This window comes from Pristiophorus japonicus, chromosome 9 (genome assembly GCF_044704955.1).
Source record: "Pristiophorus japonicus isolate sPriJap1 chromosome 9, sPriJap1.hap1, whole genome shotgun sequence".
Classification (NCBI taxonomy): Eukaryota; Metazoa; Chordata; class Chondrichthyes; family Pristiophoridae; genus Pristiophorus; species Pristiophorus japonicus.
Window position 1 is genome coordinate 75,380,343 of NC_091985.1, and position 25,922 is coordinate 75,406,264.

Here is a 25,922-nt window from a genome sequence, read left to right on the forward strand (position 1 = left end):
TCTCTCACTATTGACAGAATGCTTCTGTTATCGCTACACCTGCCATCTATTCCATCAACATGGGTGCTCGTTATACTGTCTCACCTTGGTCCTTACAATCTGAATATGATGCGCCCCAACACCAACATCACTAAGCACACCAACAGCACCAACAACAACACTGACCTTCTCCACAATCACCTGATGCTATACATGACACAGGCCATCAGCACCCAAGCACATTGTTGCCCGGGAGGCCAGGGATGGCCACACCATGGCAATATTTACTTTACTTGATGCTGTACACCCTGGCTGCCACATGATGAGCCAGGTTGGCACCACCCCACACCAACACCATAAAGCATCCCTACAATGTCAAAGTCATTCCTTTCACACTCACCACCATTGCAGGGGGTACCATTATGTCTCACCATTCACTGCAATTCACTAAGCCACTTCCAAAGGTGCACACAAATCTGTACAAGAATGCAAAGTGTTGAAAATAAAGGTTTCAATGTTTAACAGCACATTAACAGAAATGTTACATGAACATTGGTGAAAACACCCAAGTGGCTACTGTTGTGTGTTGCTAGTTGGGATGATTGCATTAGGATGAGGGTGAATGTGAGAGGCGGCTAGTGAGATGAGGGTGCGATAATGTAGATAATGTAAATAGAGACAGAGGGATGGGTGGAGGTGCAAGATAAGTTGGTGTGAGTAAGAAAGTGCAGGGGTAGGGTAGGGAAGTCAGAGTGATGGGGATGTGATGAGAGGCACAGCAGGGTGAAGGTGAGTGTGGCTTTGTACTAATGTTTCGTGATCTAATGAGATAATTGAAAGGTTTGTGCCACAACACCCAGGTCCTCCCGACGATATCCCTGCTTGTGACCTCCTCTGCAATGTGCAATCAGGTTGTGTTGGTCTCCTGGGGAGGAGTCTTTCACCCATGGGAAGGGAAGAGGACCTCCCTGCTAGTGCTGTGATTCCTTCCACAAGCACATGGAGGGTGTCATGGGAGAACCTGGGTTGCAGCCCTGCACCTCGATGCAGTGCTTGTCAGTGTTTGCAGCACTTCAATGCTGTAGAATACTGACAGCACAAATGTCAAAAGAAAGTTGGGCATTGTTCCTTTAAGTAAATCAGCTGATGACGCATCATGAAATGACATCACCAGACCCACTTTCTCTAATTCGACCGGCAAACACGCTGGGTGGGCTTAACAAGCCCATCAACGTAAAATCATTTTCCAGAGTAGGCTGGAGCCAGCAGAGGGGTTGGGACCTGCCACCAATGTCGCCTGCCATGGACTCACTGAGATCAGCAAAATCCAGCCCTACGCCTCTAGAAAACCCCATTGCTATACTTGTTTGTTTATACATTATTGTGAGTTTCACCTGAAAGGTGTTTGTGGAGTTCAATCTCTAGGGATGAAATTCCCTGTGGGGGGTAATAGGGACATTATCCACAAAATTACACCCATTCGTGTGCTCATTTTGCCAATATCATTTTATGTCTAAATTTCTTGCCTATCTCATTATGTAAAATTTGGCGTAAACTAGGGAATATCAACATAAACAATTTAAGCCCGAGGAAAGTGCGGAACTCACACCATATATTCCTTCTTTAAATATGAAAAATAAAATTTGAAGCCATCTAACCATCATTCATGCACCTTAGGCACAGCATGTTCAAAAACATGTATTCATAGAAGCTTGAAACATTTAATGTGACTCATACTGAAGCCATAAAAATGCATTCAAAGAACAGAAAGTACAGCGCAGTTCTTAGTGAGGATAAATTTTTTAAATCATTAAAAACATCACAATACAACACCAGAAAAATAATTTAGTTTGCTGCTATGCTTAAAGTTCTGGGTGTAATTCTACATCTGCTATGAACTTGTGCAATTGCAGGAAATTGACGTGTACGGCTCTTTAGCCCTAGGGTGGAGTCATTGTAATGAGTTGAGATGTGTTCGGGCGCAGGGATCAATAGGCGGGCATAAAAGATCAGGGAAATTTGGGCGTAGCATAATTTCCTACATAACACACATGCGCCCGAGTTTGCTTGATCTTTTACCCAAGTATTTGTTTTAAGCCCTGATTACATTTATCTCTCAGAGGGTGCAAATTTGTAAATTAATTGCATTTTTTCAGCACATATACTGTCACCAAAAATGCAGTGAGATGTCTCTCTCACTTACACTGTAAAATACATTTCTATCATTTCTGAAACTTCCCTGGTACTATTCCAGCAGCTTGAGACCAAGGGGATGAATTTCCTCCAAGTTTCTCATGCTCTGCCAACAAAGTTTCGGCAGAAATCTCATTTACACACACAAACGAGGTTTTTGCTAAATTTCTGCTGAAGTTATGGGGCCGAAGCAGAAGAAACTCCAAGGAAATTGACCCCCACTCCCCAATTGATCACACTGCCCTTGCAATGAGCTGAGCTGTATCAGATTGAAATCACTTACTCTAGTGTTCAACGATCAATTTCTCCCTGAGTAAACCAGAATGGCTTGGAACTGACCATGAAGAAGGGTGCCAAGTAATTTCTTACCTGAATAAAACTGCAGCTGATACAAATCTAACTGATATTTAAGTTGGGCATTTAAGGCCAGCATTAAATACTCTCAGGTTGGGTAGCTTGGGCCACGTGCAAAGTAAACCTCCCTCTGCCCTATTCCAATAATATGTCTTCATTTCAACTTCATAAGAGCAACTCTTGCTGTATTAGTACGAATTTTCTATTTTGTGCACCAGCCAACCTGTGACCTCTTTGTTCACCACTGCCCAGGTAAATGAGACCAATGATAGCACCCCTCATCCCACTCGAGCTGAAATAAGAAAAATTGGCACAAATCATGGTCGAACCTGGGACCTTCGAGTCTGCATGGTTCGGCTATTCACCAAATAAAGTCAATGAACCACTGGTAAATCGCTTCTCGGGAATCATTATAAGTTGGCAATCTACTTGGATGAGAAGTTGCTGTCAAATATTAGGAATTGCCACTTCTCCTTTAAAAGAGAAAGGAATGTGTGCTGAGAAATCTTCCAGAGATAGTCCTTGTAAAAGCAGTCTGCTGTGTAAAACTGAAACTTAAAAATGTTGTGAAGTTCTGTTTGTTAATAAACCCATATAGAACCAAGATTAGTTGACAGTAATCTTTGAATTCAGATGGATATATCTATGACATTTTTGATATTATCTAATTCCCTCAATTAGATTAAACCTTGCATTCATTCCTAGATTCCAAATAATATTGATTTAGTTTGTAGTTTGGTATGTACAGTGTCTTGTATATGTGTTGCACATTTTTAAATCCAGATTGAAGTTGAAGTTTTTTCCATTCTGGAGTACAGATTCCATTGTAAATCCATTTTACAGGAACCTCTGGATCCAGATATTGAGTTTTAAAATGTCCTCACCTTCCAGGGAACTTTAAGTTTGAATTAAGTTTAGAGATTAGCACAGCCCAGCTCTCCAAACTGAATTTGAATCCATTTTTTCTATTCAGGCAGGATACTGTCATACTTCGGTATGGTTCCCTCAGCGTGAGAATGACTCCCTATTCTGGAAATTTTTCTAAAATTATATTTTAATATCAAAGTTTTATTGCCAGAATTGAGTCAGAGACTGGGGGAAAGTAATGGTGTCACATAGGCCTGGTCTTCCCCTTGGCTGCACAGTTACTGTCATCTTTTGTATTTTGTTGTCGAAGTGAAAGTAGTTCTCGATCTCTAGTTTGGGCAGAATATGCTAATTGGGGTCAAGTGATCAGAATTAAACACATGTGACAAGGGGCAAAACCAATATCACTGCTTTTTATTGTTATTGTGGGGTGTTCAGGATTCCAGCTGGGGGTTTGCCCATTGCAATCAGAAGTAGATTTAAAATGTTGCTAGAACGGGTATCATTCCCCCCACTCAGGTAACGGGAGTCACTGTTTCGGCTCATGCCCATTTCGTGCCACATTCTCAGCTCAATATGTGGACAGACCCATGTGGATCAGACAAATCAATATGAGATTGGCTAAAAGAACACAAGCAATGTATGGTGAGGTGAAAGAAGTAAATCAGTGTTGACTGGGCATGTGGTATGGAGAAAGCATGAGCTGAAACAGTGGGACGCAAAGCTGATTGGCTCTGAACATAGGTTTAAAGAGGATCCTTCCTAAAAATTGTCAAATGAACTCTCCAGAACGTAATCAATGGAAAAAATGGTGATCACATTAGGAGGATTTGGAATCCTGTTTTGAACAAGACTGGTGACTTAATATTGCCTTGATGACATTGGGTTGGATACCACCCCATAATCAATGGGCAGAAAACTGGCTCGTTTTCCTAAATACACATTGCTGGATTTTAATGTTAATTTATATACAAATTTACAATTTTTAAATTATGTTATGAAATGTTACCAATTGATTACTTGTAATCCAGCCATTGCTGACCAAATGATTACTTGTGAGGTCGGGTTTTAACCAATCAATTTTAGCTAGGCAGTTACTGATACTACTTAAATGTCCTTTATAGCAACTGGTGTCTGAAGACGTAAGAGTTTCCATTACAATTCAACTTACTCTGTAGCACATGCCTGACTATATAGGTGTGTTTATTTGAATAGTTTTGAAATCTAGTTACTGTTGTAATGTAGGGAAACTATAATACAAATGAAAAGTGTTAAAACACATCTTCTGAAAGCTCACCTCTGTGTCAGAAATCTAGGGAAAGTGAATACTTGCTTATATTTAAATTACCAAGACTCATTTAATCTGTATGATAGTTTTAACACTTTTCATTTGTATGATAGTGCTTTGGGTCATGACAGTCTTTATATAATGATGCAAGTTTGTTCTTTACTAATCAAGAATGAACACACCTATATATTCAGGCATATGCTGAAAAGTAAATTGAACTGTAAGGGAACCTCTGTTATTACTTTCTACATTTAAATCTGCGTGATGTGGGATTAGGCAGCAATTTAACAGATATGACACAACAGTAGTCTTTTTTTTCCAGGCATAATGTTGTGACAAAGTCAGATCTATGGTTCTGGTGCAGAAACTGAGAAAAATTTGTTGTCAGACTAACAGCATGTTCACTCTACCAGCACTGCCACATTGTCACCTATATAACCCTAAGCAGCCAACATCTGTCTCTAATTGTAATTCATGCAAGATGGGGCGCTATCTATGTTTCCTGACCTATTAAAACAAAAAAGGTTGCTTTCCACATTCATTGCGGCTGTTTTAATTCATATGTTAACTAGATGCCCTCCTTTTCTCCCTAAATCTCTCCCTCCATATAAACTCTTCTATCCATATACATGGCCACCCCCTCGATCTTGCCATCTTACTGAAGGCAGAGCAGTGCGAAGTGATACATTTTGGTAGAAAGAATGAGGAGAGGCAATATAAACTAAAGGGTATAATTCTAAAGGGTGTGCAGGAACAGCGAGACCTGGGGTATACGTGCACAAATCATTTAAGGTGGAAGCCAGATTGAGAAAGTGGTTAATAAAGGATACGGGATCCTGGACTTCATAAATAGATGCACAGAGTACAAAAGCAAGGAACCTTTATAAAACACTGGTTCGGCCTGAACTGAAGTATTGTGTCCAATTCTGGGCACCGCACTTTAGGAAGGATGTGACAGCCTTAAAGAGGTTGCAGAAAAGATTTACAAGAATGGTTCCAGGAATGAGGGACTTTGGTTATGTGGATAGAATGGAGAAGCTGGGCTTGTTCTCCATAGAACAGTTGAACGGAGATTTGATAGAGGTGTTCAAAATCTAGAGGGGTCTAAACAGAGTAGAGAGAAACTGTTCCTATTGGCAGATGGGTCGAGAATCTGAGGACATAGATTTAAGGTGATTGGCAGAAGAACCAAAGACGACATGAGGAAAAAAAAAATGTAAGCAGCGAATGGTTAGGATTTGGAATTCATTGCCTGACAGGGTGGTGGAGGCAGATTCAATTGTGGTTTTCAAAAAGGAATTGGATAATTACCTGAAGGAAAAAAATTGCAGAGCTACGGGAAAAGGCGGAAGAGTGGGATTAGCTGAAATGCGCTTGCAGAGAGCCAGCACAAGTTCAACGGGCCGAATGGCCTCCTTCTGTGCTGTAACTATTCTATGATTCTGATTCTCATGTGGCCTTGCTACTCCCAGCGTAACTGTCACTGATAAAGCAATTTCTGATCTATCCTTGTATTGCTCTCTACCCATATTCACCTTCCCTGTCCCAATCTGACTTCTTTCTGTGTCCGCCCCTGGAAAAAACTCTCTCTCAAGTCACTTACCACTGCACTTTCACAATCCCAACTATCTAACCTTTGACCTACAATTCATCATGACATTGCTGCAAAAGCAAAATACTGCGGATGCTGGAAACTGGAATAAAAACAGAAAATGCTGGAAATCTCAGCCGGTCAGGCAGCATCTGTGGAGAGGAAGCGGAGTTAACGTTTCGGGTCGATGACCCTGCATCAGAACTGGAGAGTGTTCAAAAAGAACAGATTCTTAACAAGCACTGAAAGGGGGAGGGGAAGAAAGAACAAAAGGGAAGGTCTGTGATAGGGTAGAAGACAAGAGAGATTAGAGAGACAAAAGGGATTATGGCCCAAATAAATGGTAATGCCAGGAGTTAGAAAAACATTAGTCAAGATAGAGTGTGAATGATGGCATAATGGGATATATGACATTTCTACAATCGCCGATTTGCTAAATCATATTTTCTCAACTGCCTTTGATGCCCTTGTCCCCATTAAAACCATTACTCTCACTCACCCTAGTTGTTCCCCCTGGTATACCCCTCTTCTCCATTCCCTTAGATCCAAGAGATGCAGATTTGAAAGTCTTGGTGGACAACTGGTTTAACATCCATCACCAGATCTGGCTGGACAACATAAAGCATTATCGGGACATGCTCTCCATTGCTAAAACTGCTCCTTATTGCAAGATGCTCCAGGAATGCAAAGATATGCCTAGCTTCTGCACCACAAACCTTCTTCTTAAACCACCTTCCACTGCCTCCTCCACCCTCACCTCCAACAACAAGTGCGAGAAGCTCATTGACTTTTTTGTCACAAAGAATGAGATCATCCATTCAGCTGCCTCTGTCCCTTCCCCCTACCCTTCCCCTAGCCCGCTGGACCAAACTTCCCCTAATGTTCCTCACTGCCCGAGCCCTGAACTCACATCTTTTTCTAGATTCTAGCTCAACTGCTGCCTTCCTTGTTCTGAGCTCATCTTGTCCATGAGACCCACCTCCTGCTCCCTCAATCCTATTCTAACTAAACTGTAGACCACTCAACTTCTCTTCCTGGGTCCCATGTTATTTGAGGGCATAAAGGACTGGCACAAGGGGTTGTCATTTTCTATTCTGACCCTGAGTTTAGATTGGACAGTTGAATTGATTGAAGCCAAAGCTGATTTTCACCCTTGATTTGGCACTTTGGGAATAATGATCAACTCATTAATAATCCCAAAAAAGTTTCTATTTCCATCCATGGCAAAGATTCTCTTTTCAAATTCACACTAACAATACCCATGTACTATTAAATACCTTGAACTATAACACACACAATATTTAAGGATCCATGATAATGAAAAAACCATAACATAAGTTGTGATGACTGCCAACGCTTAGTCCTTTTAGCCTAGAAATTACTGTTTGTGATATTAGCGTGTGGACTCAAAGCACATTAGTATGACATTTGCATGCCCACTACTTTAATGAAGGCACTAGCCTATTTAAAATAGAGGATAACATATTGCTGCCTGAATACGTTGTGTTCATATGCTAATATTGGAGAGCATTTTAAATCACACTAAAGTTATGGATGTAATCACAAATTCCACACTGCTTTAAATGATATGGTTATGGTTCTCCTTTCAAGAATACAAGGAAGATGATACGTGTACTTTAAACAGAAATCAAGGACAGCTAGAAGTATCTATTGCACAGAAAATACTGCTCTTTCACGCCCAGGTCATACCTCCCCAGTAGAGACAGAAATACAAGATCAGACTAGCTTGCAAATATTTTGCTTAGATTAAAATGAGACTTTAAACACTCCAGAGTCAAGAAAGGTAAATAAAGGATTAACAAGACAATTAAGAATTGCACTTGTAGCTATAAATTAAACTGTTGAAATCCTTAGGGAACACATCACATATACTCCCTTGTGCACTGTCACATGAAACAAGTTAGCTTAAGATCTAAAGAGGGCGTTGCATTTATCTGCATGTGGTTTTTCAAATGAAACTAATTATGATAACTGGAACAAGTGAAAGTCAACTTGCTGATATTATTTAAGAGTAATTAGACTGTAGCAACAGTGAGCACAAAGGGAGACTTTTAGTGCTAGGACCTAAATATTTTTCACTGGTTTATTTTGAGATAATTGTTCTTTTTCATTGTAATATGAAAGCAACTTTTTCACACCCCTTTTAAAATAATGACGTCCCAAGCTTTATCAGATCTTTAATTTTGCATTTCCTTTTGTGACTCATTGCTCTTTGTTTTCCTTCCCTCTCAATCTGCTATTTTTTCTAACTGTCAGTCAGTCTGTTTTCTAGCTGTCCATTTTGAAGAATGTTTTTTAAAAAAGGGTCCTTGTGCATCAATTCTCTCCCGCCTTCCACGGTCTCATTCAGTCAATGGATGTCCACAAGTCTGACTCAATTCTGACGCAGCTGTTGCGTCTCTTAAACCCATGTGGTACTAAACTAAAGGACACACTGGACTTCAGACAACGTGTATTTAATATGCAAAACACTCTTTGAATATGTATTTCCTGTATAAAAGTGCCATTTACATTATTGTAGCCATTAACTATGTTGGAGTAATTATTAGTAGCTTTTTATCTCAAATCCTGTTGTACTTTGCATTTTGCTTTACTACAAAATGGTCTCAGCTTCCTAGTGATGCACAACGGTGCGGGATAACTGAAGCTAAACTGATGTTTGGGCATCGGGTGCAAACCCACTTCCAGGACTGCTTGGCCTTTGCACCGGATATAGTACAACTAACAGGTGTAATGCAAACCTTTTTTCCTCCTATTGTTTCACCAATCATTGATTCTTTGTAAGGGTATATATCCCTGAGTAATAGTGAGCCTTCTGGTACCATGAAGAATGAAGTGACTAGCTCTCATATTTGCATCTAAATATTGAATGTCGCAGATTGAACCAGTCATTGATTAGTGTAGTCTTACAGATCAGATGGTGCCAGGCTCAATCACTGTTCTGTGGCACTTTAGCCATTTTGATCTGGGGTGCTGCAGTGACCTGAACTATGGGCCGGAATCTTCCCAGCCCTGCGAGTGCGGGTTTGGAGGCGGGCTCGCTGTCAAAATGGCCCTGATTTACAGCGGGTTGGGATCCCGCTATGAACCTGCCTCCATGTGAGATTCTGACCTGTCAGATCTGCGTTCGGATAGCAGTCCCGACAGCAAGCAGTGGGACCGGTAATTAATATCATTAAAAGGTATTTAAATGCTAGTTATGAGGCTTAAAAGCAGGCACTTACAATGTTACCAAATGTTTGACGGATTTGACGTGCCTCGGAGAACACGCCAGGTAAGTGGAGTCAGATTCTCAGTGACTCTCTATTGCTTTGGTTAGTTGACAGCTGCAGAGGTGGTATAAAAAAGCTACCATTTCACAGCTGTTCATTTTCCAATGTCAGAAGATGAAGCCTTCAGGTTTTGGAAGAGGCTTTTGAGCTGTATGCACTTTGGAAGTGTTTGCACTGAACTCTCTATTCACTGTCACCGCCTTGGAGCAACCTCTCTCACCATTGACAGATCGCTTCTGGCATCTCAACCTCACCTGCCATCTATTCCAGCTGCATCGTTGCCCTTGAAAAAATCTCAGCTTGGTCCTTAGAATCCTACTATGATCAGCCCCAACACCAGCATCACTAAACACAATAGCATCACCACCAACAACACCAACCTTCTCCGCAATCACCTGATGCTGCACAGTACACAGGGCATCAGCTCTCGACCACATTGCTACCCGGGAGGCCAGGGATGGCCTCACCATGGCCATATTTATTTCACTTCACACTGTACATCCTGACTGCCACATGCTGTGCTAGGTTGGCACTACCCCACACCAGTTCCATAAAGCATCCCTGCAATGTCCAACCCATTCTTTTCACACTGATGACCATTGCGGGGGTACCCTTATGTCTCACCATTCACTACAATTCACTAAGCCACTTTCAAATGTGCCCACAAATCTGTTCAAGTGCTAAAAATAAAGATTTCAATGTTTGACAACACATCAAATTAACTATACACGAACATTGGCTAAAGGACTCAGGTGTCTACCCTTGTGTATTGTTAATTGGTATGACTGGACAAGAATGAGGGTGAGTGTGAGGGGTGGCTAGTAATGCCGCCCGCGTCAAACTCGCCTCTGTTGGTGAAATGCCGGCCACTGATCCCTATTGGAAAGGGCACATGTAACCATCAGGTAAGAAGCGTATCGGGCTTGGCTGCGATGTATCCTACCGTGGACTAGCCTGCCAATACTCAGATTCTGGCTACTTTCAAGTATCTCACCTTAGTGATCATCATCCATAGATCAGGCTAGATAGAGTTTGTTGGCAGGTTTTTCAACCATTGGAACATCATAGCAAAGTCCGATCATGTCATACGATTATATAGGATATACAGCACAGAAACAGGCCATTCGGCCCAACCAATCCATGCCAGCATTTATGCTCCACTCGAGCCTCCTCCCGTCTTTCCTCATCTAAATCTATCAGAATAGCACTCTATGCCCTTCTCCCTCACTTGCTTGTCTAGCCTCCCCTTAAATGCATCTATACTATTCGCTTCAACCACCCCCTGTGTTAGCGAGTTCCACATTCTCACCACTCCTTTTGTAAAGAAGTTTCTTTTGAATTCCCTATTGGATTTCTTGGTGACTATCTTATATTGATGGCCTCGAGTTATGCATTTCCTCACAAGTGGAAACATTCTCTCTGTATTTACTCAATCAAAACCTTTCATAATTTTAAAGACCTTGATTAGGTCACCCCTCAGCTTTCTTTTTAGAGAGAAAAGAGACCCAGCCTGTTCATCCTTTCCTGATACATATACTCTCTGGCATTTCTGGTATCATCCTTGTAAATCTTCACTGCACCTTCTCCAGTGCCTCTATATCCTTTTTATAATATGGTGATCAGAACTGTACGCAATACTCTAAGGGGCCAAAATTGCCTCTCGCCAAAAACACGGCGCACTTACCCTGTTCCAACTGTTTTCCCGCCGTGGTAGATGTGGTGGCCTCTTGTGCGAAATTCCGCTCTTTGTTTTTTTTTCAAGCAGCCCAGAAGTCGGTCACAACGGAGGTGTCGCAGGGATCAGTGCTGGGTCCTCAACTATTTACAATCTATATTAACGACTTGGATGAAGGGACTGAGTGTAATGTAGCCAAGTTTGCTGATGATACAAAGATGGGTGGGAAAGCACATTGTGAGGAGGACACAAAAAATCTGCAAAGGGATATAGACAGGCTAAGTGAGTGGGCAAAAATCTGGCAGCTGGAGTATAATGTGGGAAAATGTGAGGTTATCCACTTTGGCAGAAGAAAATAGAAAAGCAAATTATAATTTAAATGGAGAAAAATTGTAAAGTGCTTCAGTACAGAGGGACCTGGGGGTCCTTGTGCATGAAGCACAAAAAGTTAGTATGCAGGTACAGCAAGTAATCAGGAAGGCAAATAGAATGTTGGCCTTTATTGCAAGGGGAATAGAGTATAAAAGCAGAGAAGTGCTGCTACAACTGTACAGGGTATTGGTGAGGCCGCACCTAGAGTACTGCATACAGTTTTGGTCTCCGTATTTAAAGAAGAATATACTTGCATTGGAGGCTGTTCAGAGAAGGTACACTAGGTTGATTTCGGAGATGAGGGGGTTGACTTATGAAGATAGGTTGAGTAGGTTGGGCCTCTATACATTGAAGTTCAGAAGAATGAGAGGTGATCTTATCGAAACATATAAGATAATGAGGGGGCTCGACAAGGTGGATGCAGAGAGGATATTTGTCAATGTGGTGACTGGTGCATAAGGACAAGCTAGTTCTGGAGCTGCTGGGTGATAACACTGCAGTCCTGTGGCGGTTCAGTGCCCGGTGCTGGCAGTGGGAATCCGGTTGGCTCACGTAGCCTGCTCTCGGGGCTGTCGCCATGGTCCCTAGCGTCAGGTAGGTTCACAGATGTCTGTGACCCTCCTGTCCTTTCTTTGCGCCCTGGGTCCCAGCTGCTCCCTGAGGAGCTGTCGTCTAGCAGTGCGCAGGGAACTGCTGACTCGTTGGTCTGAGCGTCGCTTGGTTTGGAATCCTGATTGGTGCTTGTTTCCTCTGGGGAGACAGTGGTAGGTGACATCTAGGGGTATGGCCCTAGTGCAGTCTGCTCCTTCAGGCACGTGGCGGTTGGTGCCATCGGTTGCCTGAGAGATGGATCCGACCCAGGGCATGGTATCACCACCGGTGCCTTTACCCTGCTGAGGTCGCTTGCTTAGCAGCTCGTGTGTGTTGGCTGCTTGTGGCCACACTTTGTGATGCATGACTCTAGTCCCCGGGACACAGGCTACTGCATTGGGTACTTGCTGGACCTATGTGCACCCAATGGGTGTCTGCCCGCTGCAATGGCAGTGGGAATTCTGCATCGCACAACTTTTCCTTGCTTATGATGGACACTTGAGGGGTCCAATCACTATCACGCGACTTTTCCTCGCTGGTTGCATGTATACAATTCCGATTATCAGTTACATACTTTACATAATCCGTTACACCTTTAGTCTCTAACTTACAATTCTTGTTACATTGCTTAATTGTGTGGATCTGTCCCTTTAATTGTAATGGGTTGCGAGCCTCTTTTAAGAGAGCCTTGCTTGCTTTACCCCAATCCGCTTCTCCGTTTGGTGCCACGTGTTGCTCCATCGGCACTGCACCTCGTGGTCTGGCCGCAGCCATCTTTGTCTTCAGCGCATCGCCTCATGGTGCGGCGCCATCTTTTCTTCGTCCATGATGTCAACTGCGGTGATCCTCTTCTCCCCGGGTTCTGCCTCTGGAGTTGGGAAGTCGCTGCTGGATCCAATTTTCTCCCTCATGAGTCCTGCCACTGGAGCCTGGAAGGTGCATTCAGGTTGTCTCAGCTGGATCATCTCCACGCAGTCGTGCTGGGCGGTCTGTGCTGGTCAGCTCATCGGTGCCGGGTCCACCCTCAGGTGAGGGCTTGCTTTGCCTCTGAGCGCAGAGGGCTTCGATTGCTGGAGGGGTGAAATCTTCCCACTTCCACTGGATCTTCTCCATCCACCTTCTGCCGAGCAACGTTGGTCCATCACCTGCAACAATCCACAGAGGTAAGTTGTGCACCGAGCCATCATGGAGTACCTTTACATTCGCACTACCAATGATTGGGATGATTTCATTGGTGTAGGTGTGCAGCTTTGCCTGAACCGGGGCCAACTCGGTTTGTTCAGCCGGATTGTCCCATAGCCTCTCAGAGGTTTCTTGATTCATCATTGACTGGCTCGCTCCCGTGTCCACTTCCATGAAGACTGGACTTCCCTCTATCTCGACTTCGATCTTCAGTGGGGAGCACTCATTGGTGCAGGTAAACATGCTATGTACCTCCCTGTGGGACTGGGTTGTCTCTCTCTAATAATTCATAATCCACGCTAGATTCATGGCCATCTGCGGACCCCTCATCGACACAGTGAGTCCTATTTCTCTTACACATTCACTGGAGATGGCCCTTTGTGCCGCAGCCTTTGCAAACATAGTCTTTAAAACGGTGCTTCATTAAGGTGGTTGCCGAACTCGCACGGTGCCGCCAGCCTCCTGAGTTCTGCGGCATACTTCGCAACTTCCTGACCTTCGGGCCGTCGGTGGGTATAGAACCGATGTCTGGCTGTGAGGATGCTCTCCTTGGGCTTGAGTTGCTCCTGGATCAGGGTTGCGAGTTCCTTGTACGACTTGGTCGTTGTCTTCGCTGGTGCCAGCAAGTCCCTGACGAGGCCATAGACGTTGGGCCCACACCTGGTTAGCGGGATAGCGCGGCGCTTATCAGTCAGTGCGGCCGGGTCGTCTCCTGCCTGGTCGTTTGCTGTGAAGAAGTGTTCTAGCCTCTCCTCAAAGGCGTCCCAATCATCACCATCGGCGAACTGCTGCAACGTACCAAAGGTAGCCATTTCCGCGTGAAAGTTCGTATTCTCGTCGTCAGTTGTTGTGTCCTTAGATGCTCTAACAATGACTCCACGAGGCAGTGTGTTGTACTTGAACTGTAGTGACCTTAGTCCTTTATTAGTTAACTCCAGAGTGAGGATCACACCTGGTGGCCTGCCTTTTATACTAGGCCAGGCACACCAGTACAGGTAACCTACAAGTCTCCCACTGCTGTGCCCTCTGGTGGCAAACCTTGATATAGTACCAACAGTGGTCATGTAAAAAACATGACAGGTCAGGTCAGCCATGATCTTATTAAATGGCAGAGCAGGCTTGAGGGGCCATATAGCCTACTCCTGCTCCTATTTCTTAAGTTCTTATGTAGTGGGGTAGAAATGGAGGGCGGGCGGAGTGTCTGCTGTTGTCACTCATCAGTGTAGTGCTGATTACGTTATCCCAGTGGCACATCACCACATCTCCCCTCTTCACTTAAAGGGGAGAGCTACTGTGATTCTTTAAGTTAGGTCGACTAGACCACCAGGGAGTGCTTTGGCTGGGCCAGCGGCCTGGCAACCAGGAGCGGGTGCCAGGCTGCCTGTTTGCGGCCTGGTTGATCCCGGGGCATAATTGTCGGCCAGATGTGGCAGTCGGCCAATAAAAATAATAGAATGGTGGCCAGGGCAGTAGGTCCTCCCTTTTAATGGCAGCCGCACCGCCATTTTGCAAGCACTCCAAGCACAGTGCATTGACAGAAAAAGCTGTCGGTGGCACCGAGCAGCGGGAGGAAGATTTTCAGCGCGGAATTTCACACATGTGTGGTCTCATCGGCTGTGCGCGCTCTGATAATACACTTAGGATGGATCGACAGCAGCGGAGCAGTAGTATGGGGGAGCGGGTCACTGCCGGGATGCCACAGGATTGGAATTTTCAAAATGGCGGCTGTTCCACGAAAAATCGGCGGTCATTACACTCCCCTGTGCAGCTGCCGATTTCCGGCGGTAACAGACCTTAACGGAAGGGGCAATTTCAGCCCTTAAGTGTCGTCTAATCAAGGTTTGATACAGGTTTAGCATAACTTTCCTACTTTTCAATTCTATACATCTGGAAATAAACTCTAGTGCTGGGTTTGCTTTTTTTATGGCCTTGCTAACTTGTGTCGCAACTTTTAGTCATTTGTGTATTTGTATTCTGAGATACCTTTGTTCCTCTAGCCCACCTAAATTCACACTCTCCAATTAACAAGTGAGTGACTTCCCTTTTCTTCCTATCAAAATGTAATACCTCACATTTATCTGCATTAATATAAATTGTAAACAACAATGGTTCCAGCACTGATCCTTGTGGAACACCACTACCCACCTTCTGCCACTTTTATCCCTACTCTCTACTTTCTACCTTGAAACCAGCTAACCATTCTGCTACTTGTCCCCTGACTCCGCATTCTCTGACCTTCTTCATCAGTCTATTGTGGGGTTCCTTATCAAAGTCCCTTTGAAAATCTAGATGTCCATGACTGATGTCTACAAGCGTGCACTTTCCAGCAGCATCATTGGATAGCAATCAGTAGAAGAATCCTGTCTAATTTCCCCCCTTGCTAACCCATGGTTTTTATGTATATTTGCAAGGTAAGCACCCTGGGATGATCAGTCGCAAATGAAATTCCATATTGAGAAATACAAGGTGCTGCATATTGGATATAAAAATAGGAAGCTCCCTGATGAGATCGAATTTGCCAAAGGGGAAGTTAACCAGACCTAGGGATTTTAATTGATTTGTTCATATTCAAATTGGTAATAAATAAAGCTCACATGATGCTGTTGCCAAATGAATTGAGTTCCAATCTCCAGAATTCATGCTAGAACTGCACCTAGATTACTGAGCACAGCTGTGGACACCATAACTCAGGGGTCCACCTATGACCTAGAGGCACTGCAGAAAATCAATGAAGTTGATTGTTGGTGTTTAAAGGGAACCACCATGAGAAATTATTTAATAAGCTAAAGCTCTTCAGCCTCAAAAAGAGATGTATCAGAAAGGATCTTGTAGGTGAATATAAGACACTTAATAGGATAAAGCAAATATGGACTGATAGCTTCAGACAAGCCAAGACAGTAAGACAATAGGCACAGATTCTGTTAAGTGTGAAGAAAAAATGCAAGACAGATGTTGGGAAGTATTTCTTTACAGAGTTTCATCAACAACTGGAATGGGTCATCAAAAGGAGAGGTTGAGACCAGGAGGCTGGACTCAGCTAAACAACAGCTAGATGCAGTAGCTAGAACATTGGTAGCCTGAAAGCATGAGATTGAATGAGCAAAGGAGTTTCTCCATCTAAACCTATGCTGTGAACCTGTGACCTAAAAAACTCACATAAGATAGTCACCATTCAAACTAAATTGAACTTGTACATTAAGGCAGATCTTTGTTCAATCCAAACTAAATATATTGAAATTATGACTTAAATCCAACAATGGTAAATTAAATAATGATCTTAACATCATTTAAGCAGAGCAACTTAAAATTAGTTACACTTTCTATTTACTTATAACCTCTAAATTTTTACCAGGGACTGTTTCTACTTTAGCATATGGCTGTTTAATCCATGTATAGGTTTAATTTAATTTAATTAGAAATCCTTCTGCTATTTAATCAGGATGACCTGGAACCAAGGGCAGATTTCATAGTATACGACTAATGGCAAACAACTGACAAGAGGCTGGTCAGGACTGATGACTAAGGATTTCTTTAGCTGTGGCCCAGAGAGTAGCTGAGCTTGTCTCATCTCACACCTTATGGTAGTTGATTTTTAATCTTGGTGCTTGCCACTTAACAATGTGTTTTCTATCTATCTTCCACTTTTTTGTGTCAGCCTGGCTCAGTGGGTAGTATACTTGCCTCTGAGTCAGAAGGTTATGGGTTCAAGTCTTGAACGTAAAAGAAATCTAGGCTGCCGCTCCTGTCGGAGGTGCCGTCTTTCGGATGAGATGTTAAACTGAGGCCCCATCTGCTCTTTCAAGTGGGCATAAAAGATCCCATGGCACTATTTCGAAGAACAGCAGGGGAGTTATCCCTGTTGTCCTGGCCAATATTTATCCCTCAATCAACATAACAAAAACAGATTATCTGGTCATTATCACATTGCTGTTTATGGGAGCTTGCTGTGTGCAAATTGGTTGCTGTGTTTCCTACATTACAACAATGACTATACTCCAAAAGTAGTCCATTGGCTGTAAAGTGCTTTGAGACATCCAGTAGTCATGAAAGGCACTATATAAATGCAAGTCTTTCATTAGTTTTGTCTGCCTCCTGCTGGTCAATTAACAATCTGCTGAAAGCTGTACAGAAGTCTTTCAATCCATACCCTGGTCAGGGGATTAGGGTGGGCAAGGGAATAAAGAAGGAATAAAATGATAAAATGTAAACCACGAAAGCATTATGGCTTTCAATTGCAACAACCTCCAGAGAACTTTCTGTAGATTTTACATTACCATTTGTTCTATGCTACAGTCCTATAAAGTAGTTACACCAATTACACCCATCATGACTGCATTTACAGTCTCATTCAAAATAAGAGGGTTGCAGCGCTGATCAACTTGCCGTTTCTCAATTGGCATGTGCAGATTCCATTGGCACAGGCAAAGGTTGCTGCAGCTCCCAGGAACAAGTGTTGTTCCTTTACACTTGGCTGCCCAAGCTCAGGCGAATAGTATTTAATCTCACAAATACCTCAGAGAGGGAACACCTCGACGATTTGCAAACTCTAGTGTAAGAATACATTAACAAATTTTTGAAAACACACATTTGAGTTTGTAATTTTGTATCCAGGCAGTGGACTGTGAAACTTGTGAATTGGTTTTTAAAGCTTTGTTAAAACCAGAAAGCACAGATGTTAAAACTAGGTTCAGATGCAGCGACAGATGGTATTTGATTATGGAGCAGACTGTTCGTATAATACAAAGATGCCGCTTCAGCCATACATGAGGCGCTGCAGATAGTGGTGGTGGAAAAGATTTCAGGGAAATTTATAAAGCAGGTGGTTCCAGTGGTGGTGTCGTTTCAAACTGTCTGCTTCTGGCTGTCGTGTCTGACAGTGACACTAAATTCACCCATGGCGTCAATAGCCCTGTTTACAAGATACTTTTCCAATTTAGATTTAAATTTGAATTTGGAGTGAAAAGCACTACTGGTAATTGAGATGGCAGCAGGATAGATAGAAATCCAGAATGGCCTTTCTTCAGATTTCAATCATAAATTATCATAATGTGTATTCATACACAGATATCTATTATATATTTCTCTATCTGTTAGGTAGCAGTGGGATGTTGATCTTCTCCAGGGAATGAGGAGATCTCATAATCCTTGAATAACAGGACTGGACTGGATTCAGATATTATATTAATTGTGCTGGGGTTATTATAGCAACAGATTAAAGTTTTAATTGAAGTGAGTTTTAGACTGTGCTCATTATATTAAAAAAATAAATCTTTCTATTTCCTCAACTTCAGCACCCCTAAATTTAAATATTATACCACAGTATATAATTGTCAATTTCAGCACAAGAATATGGTCCAATCGTTGATACGTGCCTCTGTTTTTATGTCATCTGGTTTACAGAACTAATTTTTTACACCAGTAGACAAATGAAACAGGAGGAATGGTGTCACATGACTGCACTACATCATGACATAACTCTGGCATACTACCGAATTACATCACAATTATCACACAACTGTATAAAGGACCATAGGTCAAATGATATTCAGAACCTTTTTTATATTGTCGATGGCTCTCACGTTGGCATTTTTAACATATCTGGTATTTTAACTACTATTTATTTTGCTGTGATTTGTTTTTTACATTTAAAAAAAAACGTATTTATATATTGTTCTTTCAGGAAACAAAAAGTGAATTTCCCTTCTTGTTTAAAAAGACTACTTAAAAGAAAGTGAGCTATGCTCTTTGAATCGCAATTGTTTGAAAAATTAACCCCTTCTGCCTCCCAAAAAACAAAAATTACCATTAATAAAAATATTTTTTAAAGCATGATTTGTTGATGGATTTCATTGGGTAAAAACCTAAATGTGAGGATTGTCCTGTTGTATGGTCACATTTGTGCTCTGCCTGGTTGTATATCAAACTGTCAAAATTATTCCTTGGTGATTGCCTTGCAAAAGCAAATACTGAAGTTGGAGGATTTTGGAAATAGGAAATGCTTAACTCTGTTTTATGAGCACTAATGAATTATCCATGTGTTTGGCAGCAGCTGTGTTACTTTTATATTTTTAAATGCAGCTCTCAGGTTCTACAATCATTTAAATTTGTCTAAAGTGTTCTCAGCAATTCTTTCCAAATAATACATGGTACGCACTGGTTATGCTTCACAGTTGTATAATTATTTCAGTTTTGTATATGTATGATTTTGGTTTCATTCTACACTGTCTGCAGTGTATAAATATATTTTATTATAATTTAAATTGTACAGCACTTAAAATACCAGAGTCTATTTTTGTAAATAAAAAAGCATTATATTGTTTCTTATTTTCTCACATAGCCTATATTTTTTGATTTATGCAAAATAAAACTAAAGTTTTTGAAAATTTCTTCAATCACATTAATAATATTTTGTTTTCCATCTCTTGCAGGAACAGTTACTTCATAGTGTTGAACATCAGTATATGTAAAAATAAAATAATTTAAGCTGAGGACACCTTGGATGGAGTTATTTATTTATTAATTAATCAACATGGTTTTTCTCTCTTAGTGACCATTAATCAACTGAACGACAGAGGTTGGGGTACTGGCCAGGAGGAAGTATAACCCACAGTCATCATCATCTATAAGAAGGAATGTGTTTAAATAAATACCAAAGATTTTACTGGTGAGTTCTTGTGAAGGGTTACTTACCCTTCCTTCACATGCTGTTTGACTTTGTGTGCCTTCCTTTTTTTGTTGCTGAGGTCATGCAGCTGCCTTTAAGAAAGTCAAAAGTTTTACAAACTTCTGTGCCTGTTCTCTTCAGGTCAGTGCCTTTGGTTGTAGCGGCAGATACACGGTGTACCAACTCAGGCTATTTAGTGTCACTAATAATCTCCATCTTGCATTACAATTTGTCCAAATGGCAAAATTATGTTATCTAAAACTTCAAATCAGATATTCCTATAAAACAACAAATGAACTGCAAACTCATTATACATGCATTTCATTTTCAGAAATGTTATTAAATTATTGTTTTTGACACTTTAGTTTCTCCTTTCTCTGAACTCTTAACCTTTATGACTTCTTCCAGTACAAGCATTGAAGACAATATAATATCAGAAATTCAGAGAATTTTTAGACGTGTTTCTGATTACAGAAATATTTTTCCTTCCTACCAATTGCTGAACTTAAATGAAGCAGAGCTCTAGAATGTTATTGGAGTTTAGAATATTGAACATATAAATATTGCTTCCAATTATGCAGTTCACATAGCTCTAAAATAATGTTACCAAAATCTTGCATTGTGTATTTTAAATTAAATCCTCCAACAAAATACCCCAGTCCCTGAAGTCAAGTGAAGAAATTGCATCTTCCTGTTCTGATCACAATGTCTTCATCAAGCAGTTTGTTTCTGCTGAGTAACAAGGCACTCTAGATTTACCATATGAAAGTATAAGCACCTCAAGCATCCATTCCTTTCATCCTCACAATTATTGAAGCATAGATGTTAGGATCACTATTCAGGTTTTCATTTCAAACAATTGATGTAAAAATAAAAACATTTTGGTGAAAAATTAACCATTAAAATTTAGAGCATTAGTATGTATGGACATTATAATAATCTGATCCAACATCCTACTACCGTAATGTAGTCCAAGAACTTTTTAGAACTGGTCCAAAACTCTGCTGCATATATTGTGTAATGCACTACATCCTGCTCCCCATCACTCCCCCATCCTTACGGTCTGCACTGCATCTGGTCCCACAGCATATCAGCCCAGAACTTGCGGGGAAAATAACGGTAAGTTTATGATGCACGGTGAGTTCAGGGAGCATGCAGTTATTAGTTCGTAAAAAAGCAATTTGTGGCGAGGAAGAGATATGCCGTGAATTGTGAATTGCTGCAAATTGCTGGATAATTTGCAATTCGTGGCGATTCACAATTCACGGGATCTCACCATCAACCTCCCAGTGAGTTTCAAGAAATTGCTGGCCTTGCTGCATAAATACAAATTAAACTCAACACAAAGTTATTTCAGGACAAATTCTGCACAACACATTTAAAATTATTGTCCTTGTCTGCATAAGAACCCTGCTAATGTGGTGATTAATGGTCCTGAATTGCTACTCAACCTTGGAAGTCCAAAAAGAGAATAATTGAAACTGTGGAATCTCATGCCTGCAGTTAGTAAATTGTTCTTAGAGATTTTTAAATTTTTAAATGTTTTTTCTTTACTCTCTCTTATTCTAATCTTTCTTTCCTCTATTCATGTTTCTGTATCTAATTTGACTCTAATTCACCCTATTTCTTTCTCTGTTTTTCCCTCAGTTTCTTTCTCTATCCTTAAATTTTATTGGTTGAGATAGACTGTTGGTCCTGTCGTACACCAAGGTCCCAAATGCCCCATTAACCGTTATCAATTCGCACTTACACCAATTTGTGGTGCAAAACATAATTGGATCTGAAGGGCGAGAGAAAAAAATCCAACTCAAGGCCCGCTCCAGCGGATCCTGCACATCACATTTAAAATTCTTGTCCTTGTCTGTCAATGCCTCTATGGCCAGGCTCTGCACTATCTCTGCAATATTCACCTTGAAATCCTTTCCTGAATGCGCCATTCCTCTTACTGAGCATTTTCTGTGCTGCATCCTCCTCCCTTTACCCCACCATTGGTGGCAGATCACTCAGCTAACTAAACTCTCTTCTTTGGAACTGCTACCTAACTCCTTATATCTTTCGTTCCATCATTAAAAGACTCAAGACCCATCTCTTTGACCAAGCTTTCAACTATTCCTCCTAACCTCTCCTTTCTGGCTTGTGCATTCATTCTTCTTGTAAGTATTTGTGACGACCTTGGGATGCATTCGTACCTTAAATATAAAAACAAGTTGTTGCTCTAAAAAGTGCATAGACCTTAACTACATACTCAGTTTCTCTCTTTAAAATTATTGGAATTATTTCCCAGTGTTTCGTATTCCTCCATTCAGAACATGGCATGCTCATTTACTCAGGGCTTCTTTGATATCAATAATGAAGTATGTAATTAAGGAGCATTAGTGTAACGTTTCTCTCTATACAATTAATTTCATTACTAAAATGAGAATGAAACATTGGTCCACAAAAAAAAGAGAATTTTGGGGAAAGTTTACCCATAATTCTTAGAAGTACATCTTTGAACCCAGGTGGTCTAAATAAGTATTCTGGTCTGAAAAACAAAAAGCAAATAGTCGAACTAGGAAAATGGATTTTTTTTTGCTGCAAACTTATTGTTTACAAACTTCATCCCTGCTTTAGATATTCTCTCAGATTGAATGATGGTCACTTCTGTAAGTGGCCCTAGTGTCTATGTTCAGGATTGTGCCCTACTGCCCAATATCTAATCATATGAAATTGTGACCCAGAAGCATAATTGCACCCCCTTGTAATCAGAGCTGCATGTTGTCTCTTTCATTCATGTCCTCATATCTACTCCTCCAATCTTTCAGTAGGTGGAGTGAAAATACTTTAATAAGACAAGGCTAGATGTCAGTCATTAAGCTTATCTATTTTGCAGATGTGAGGGTACAGAGTAACAGTTATAATCAAAACTCACTTAACTTCTAACCCCTCCTAATGAATAAGAAAAATAATAAACCGCTATCCCACATTAATAAGCTATCTTACCTTTCCTGATCACTCTTTGGTTTTGATCAGCTTAGAGTTTGAGTGTTTCCCTCGTTTGGCTGAGTAAACTACACTGACCGACTTTGAACATTATTGTTTTTTCTTCGGTTTGTTACTTCTGAACACAGGAAGTGGAGGGCTGTCCCCCAACTTCTTCCATGTTCACTTTCTCCCCACAAGAATGAATTCTCAACTGATTCCCCAGGCAGGGTTCAAATTAATAAGCTATCCAAATGATAATAGGAATGGATGTTGTGGGCAGCCCAATATGAGATAACTATTATCCCCAGTCATTGTGTGAACGCATGCAATGCCTGATTCATTAACACATAAACTCCTCTTTGTCTCAGCTGCTGCAGCATATGGCTGGAAGGAGAATTTTAAGCCTGTGAACTCACTTTAATTTAAAACACAGTACTTAAATGGAACTCATTTCCAATCCTTTCGGAAGTAATGATAAAAAAAATCATAAAATGTGACACCTGCTTTTTATATTTTGCTCATTTATATTTATATTAAAAGTTTTGAACTGAACACACATCTGGCATGGCTCAAAGTGTCACATTCACTTTAAAGGGAAAATTGCATTTGAACCTGATTGGCTCCAACGTCATATTGAGAAAACAGCAACAAATCACCACTGAAAAGTTAAGGGGCCTACCAATGCAGCATCTTAAAAAAAATCAAAAAACATTCGCCAATAGCAATTTGCCTCAGGATGTGCCTATTTGCAACAATTAGACTTTATGGCTTCAAACATAACTTCACCTCGGAGGCAGAACAAAAATGATACGGTACAATGTTCCTCCCTATTACTCTGAGCAATGCCATGGGCAATCAGCTAGTTTTATCAATTGTCTGTATCCACTGGATATTAATATGTTGTGTTTCCAAAGTAAATAGAATGATTTTTAAACACTGTTGTCGGGGATATCCTTTGAGCTGCGCCCACTCCATCTCTGTAAATGGGGTTTCTCCCACACTTGCAGTGAAGTTACAGCGACAGAGCAGGAGCAGCTCCAAGGAAATTCCCAGTTAAACTTAAAAAAAAAAATCAATGCAGCTCATGATAAGTTTCCCCACATTAGCATCCAATTTTACACACCAGAAAATAAATGCGCGGATATAGGTTCAGTAATGTAAGGAAATTAATACATTTATTGCTCGAGTTCAGCTTCTCTATGAACTCATTTCATTCGCTCTCTAGGTGTGAATGAAAGCATCCAGCCACACAAACTAAAAAAAAATACTTGTTAAAAGCAAACACAAAATAAGTGCAAACAGTGTATTTGGAATTATATTTATTCTGCACAAGCTTGCATATATACTGCACATACATTCAGTTTAGAGAAGAATGGAAGGCACACAAGGCAATTGAACTACTGTAGTCTGTAGGTGGTACAAAGCAAAGGTAAAAGTCTGGATACCATACAAAAAAGCTTAAAACACACAAAATAAAATCAGTTATTCAACAAAAGGTTTTATCTTCAAAATTTAGTAGCTGCCAAGCAGAATTTAATAAGGATTGCTTAAGTCAGTTGGCTACTGCACCCCTATAACATGGACAGGGCTTATCATTTCATTATATGATCAATTATTACAGTACATCCCTGGTAATACAAAATTGTACACCTTCAAATAAATTAGGATAAATTAAACCAATAAATTATGCAAAGTCTTCAGAACAATTGACAACAACAACAAAATTCCACAATCAAAATGGTCTCTAGCTAGAAAATAAAATCAAAAACACTGACTAGGTCAGCTTTAATTACTGCACTATTTTCAAATTAACAGGTATTTAATACAAAAAGGAGCATAATGCTATGTACAACATATTGCTAAATAATATAAAGGCAGTGTTTTTGTCACTTTTCTGCAACCATATACATACAAGCGTTTTCATCGCAGGCAGTTCATATCCCACAGTTCTCTATGACAAGATGAGCGTGTTTCATTCAACTTCACATTCTGCAATAGAAGTACAATACGTAGTAACCATTTCTAAAATAGCCATCTCCCTTGTCATTCAATTTGAAGGGAGTTCTCAAAAAATAGGTCAACATTAAACTACCACTTAAAAAAATTAATATGTGGTCAGGATTTGGGTAAATTACAGAGTTTACAAGTGCATGTGCTTTTGCTGTAGCTGCTGATTTCTGTGCCACTGACATCACCACAAGGAAGGTCTCAGGATTCAACCATTTACTCATTTATTTACTGGGTAGATGCAATATACATTCTGTAAATATTTTACAAGATACAGAAGTCATAATGAGTAATGAGCGCAGAATTTGTGGATTTTGAATACAATAAACAATGACGTGAACTTTAAAGAATTTTTATAAATGTAATAAGAATTCCAAGGGGTAATGAGCTTACATATGTGGGAAAAATGGCAATAGGTATTTTTCATAGGAAATTAAATACATACTTTTTGATCAGTATCACATCATGCATTGTATTTCCTGTGCTAGCATTAAGTTTAGCAACATAAATTGGATGTGAAAGGTGATTAGTTGAAAAATATAAAAGGAAAAGAAAAAATTAAAAGTATGCAAAACAAATTAAATGAAAAATGGTAATTTAAGGTTAGCATTTCTCGAGGGCTCCCTTTTTAAACTTCTTTGAGGAATATTTACCCACATATTTAATGCAATTACTGTACAACAGGTTTAAAAAAATCTAAAATATTAAATCAGAAATTTAAAGCAGATTACCAGCTTTTGATATTCTGAGGCACAACCGAACTGCAACAAAATATGTGAGCAAATACCTCATACTATTTAAATACTACAACTCAATGTCTGCCATGTAAATTTCTCATTACTGTGAACATTCTCTGCGACATATCCTGCAATAGTCATAAATATAAGTGTCGCAGAGGTCAC

General features: G+C 40.6%; 1 protein-coding gene across 1 annotated transcript in view; it reads right to left on the minus strand.

The window, feature by feature from the left end:
* Nucleotides 1–24,988: 24,988 nt before the first annotated feature.
* The window catches only part of prox1a (prospero homeobox 1a), a 105,176-nt gene continuing 104,242 nt past the window's right edge, over nucleotides 24,989–25,922 (minus strand). Inside the window, exon 6 of the mRNA XM_070888712.1 lies at nucleotides 24,989–25,002. The gene's annotated coding sequence lies outside the window, so the exon portion shown is untranslated. The remainder of the gene's footprint in view (nucleotides 25,003–25,922) is intronic.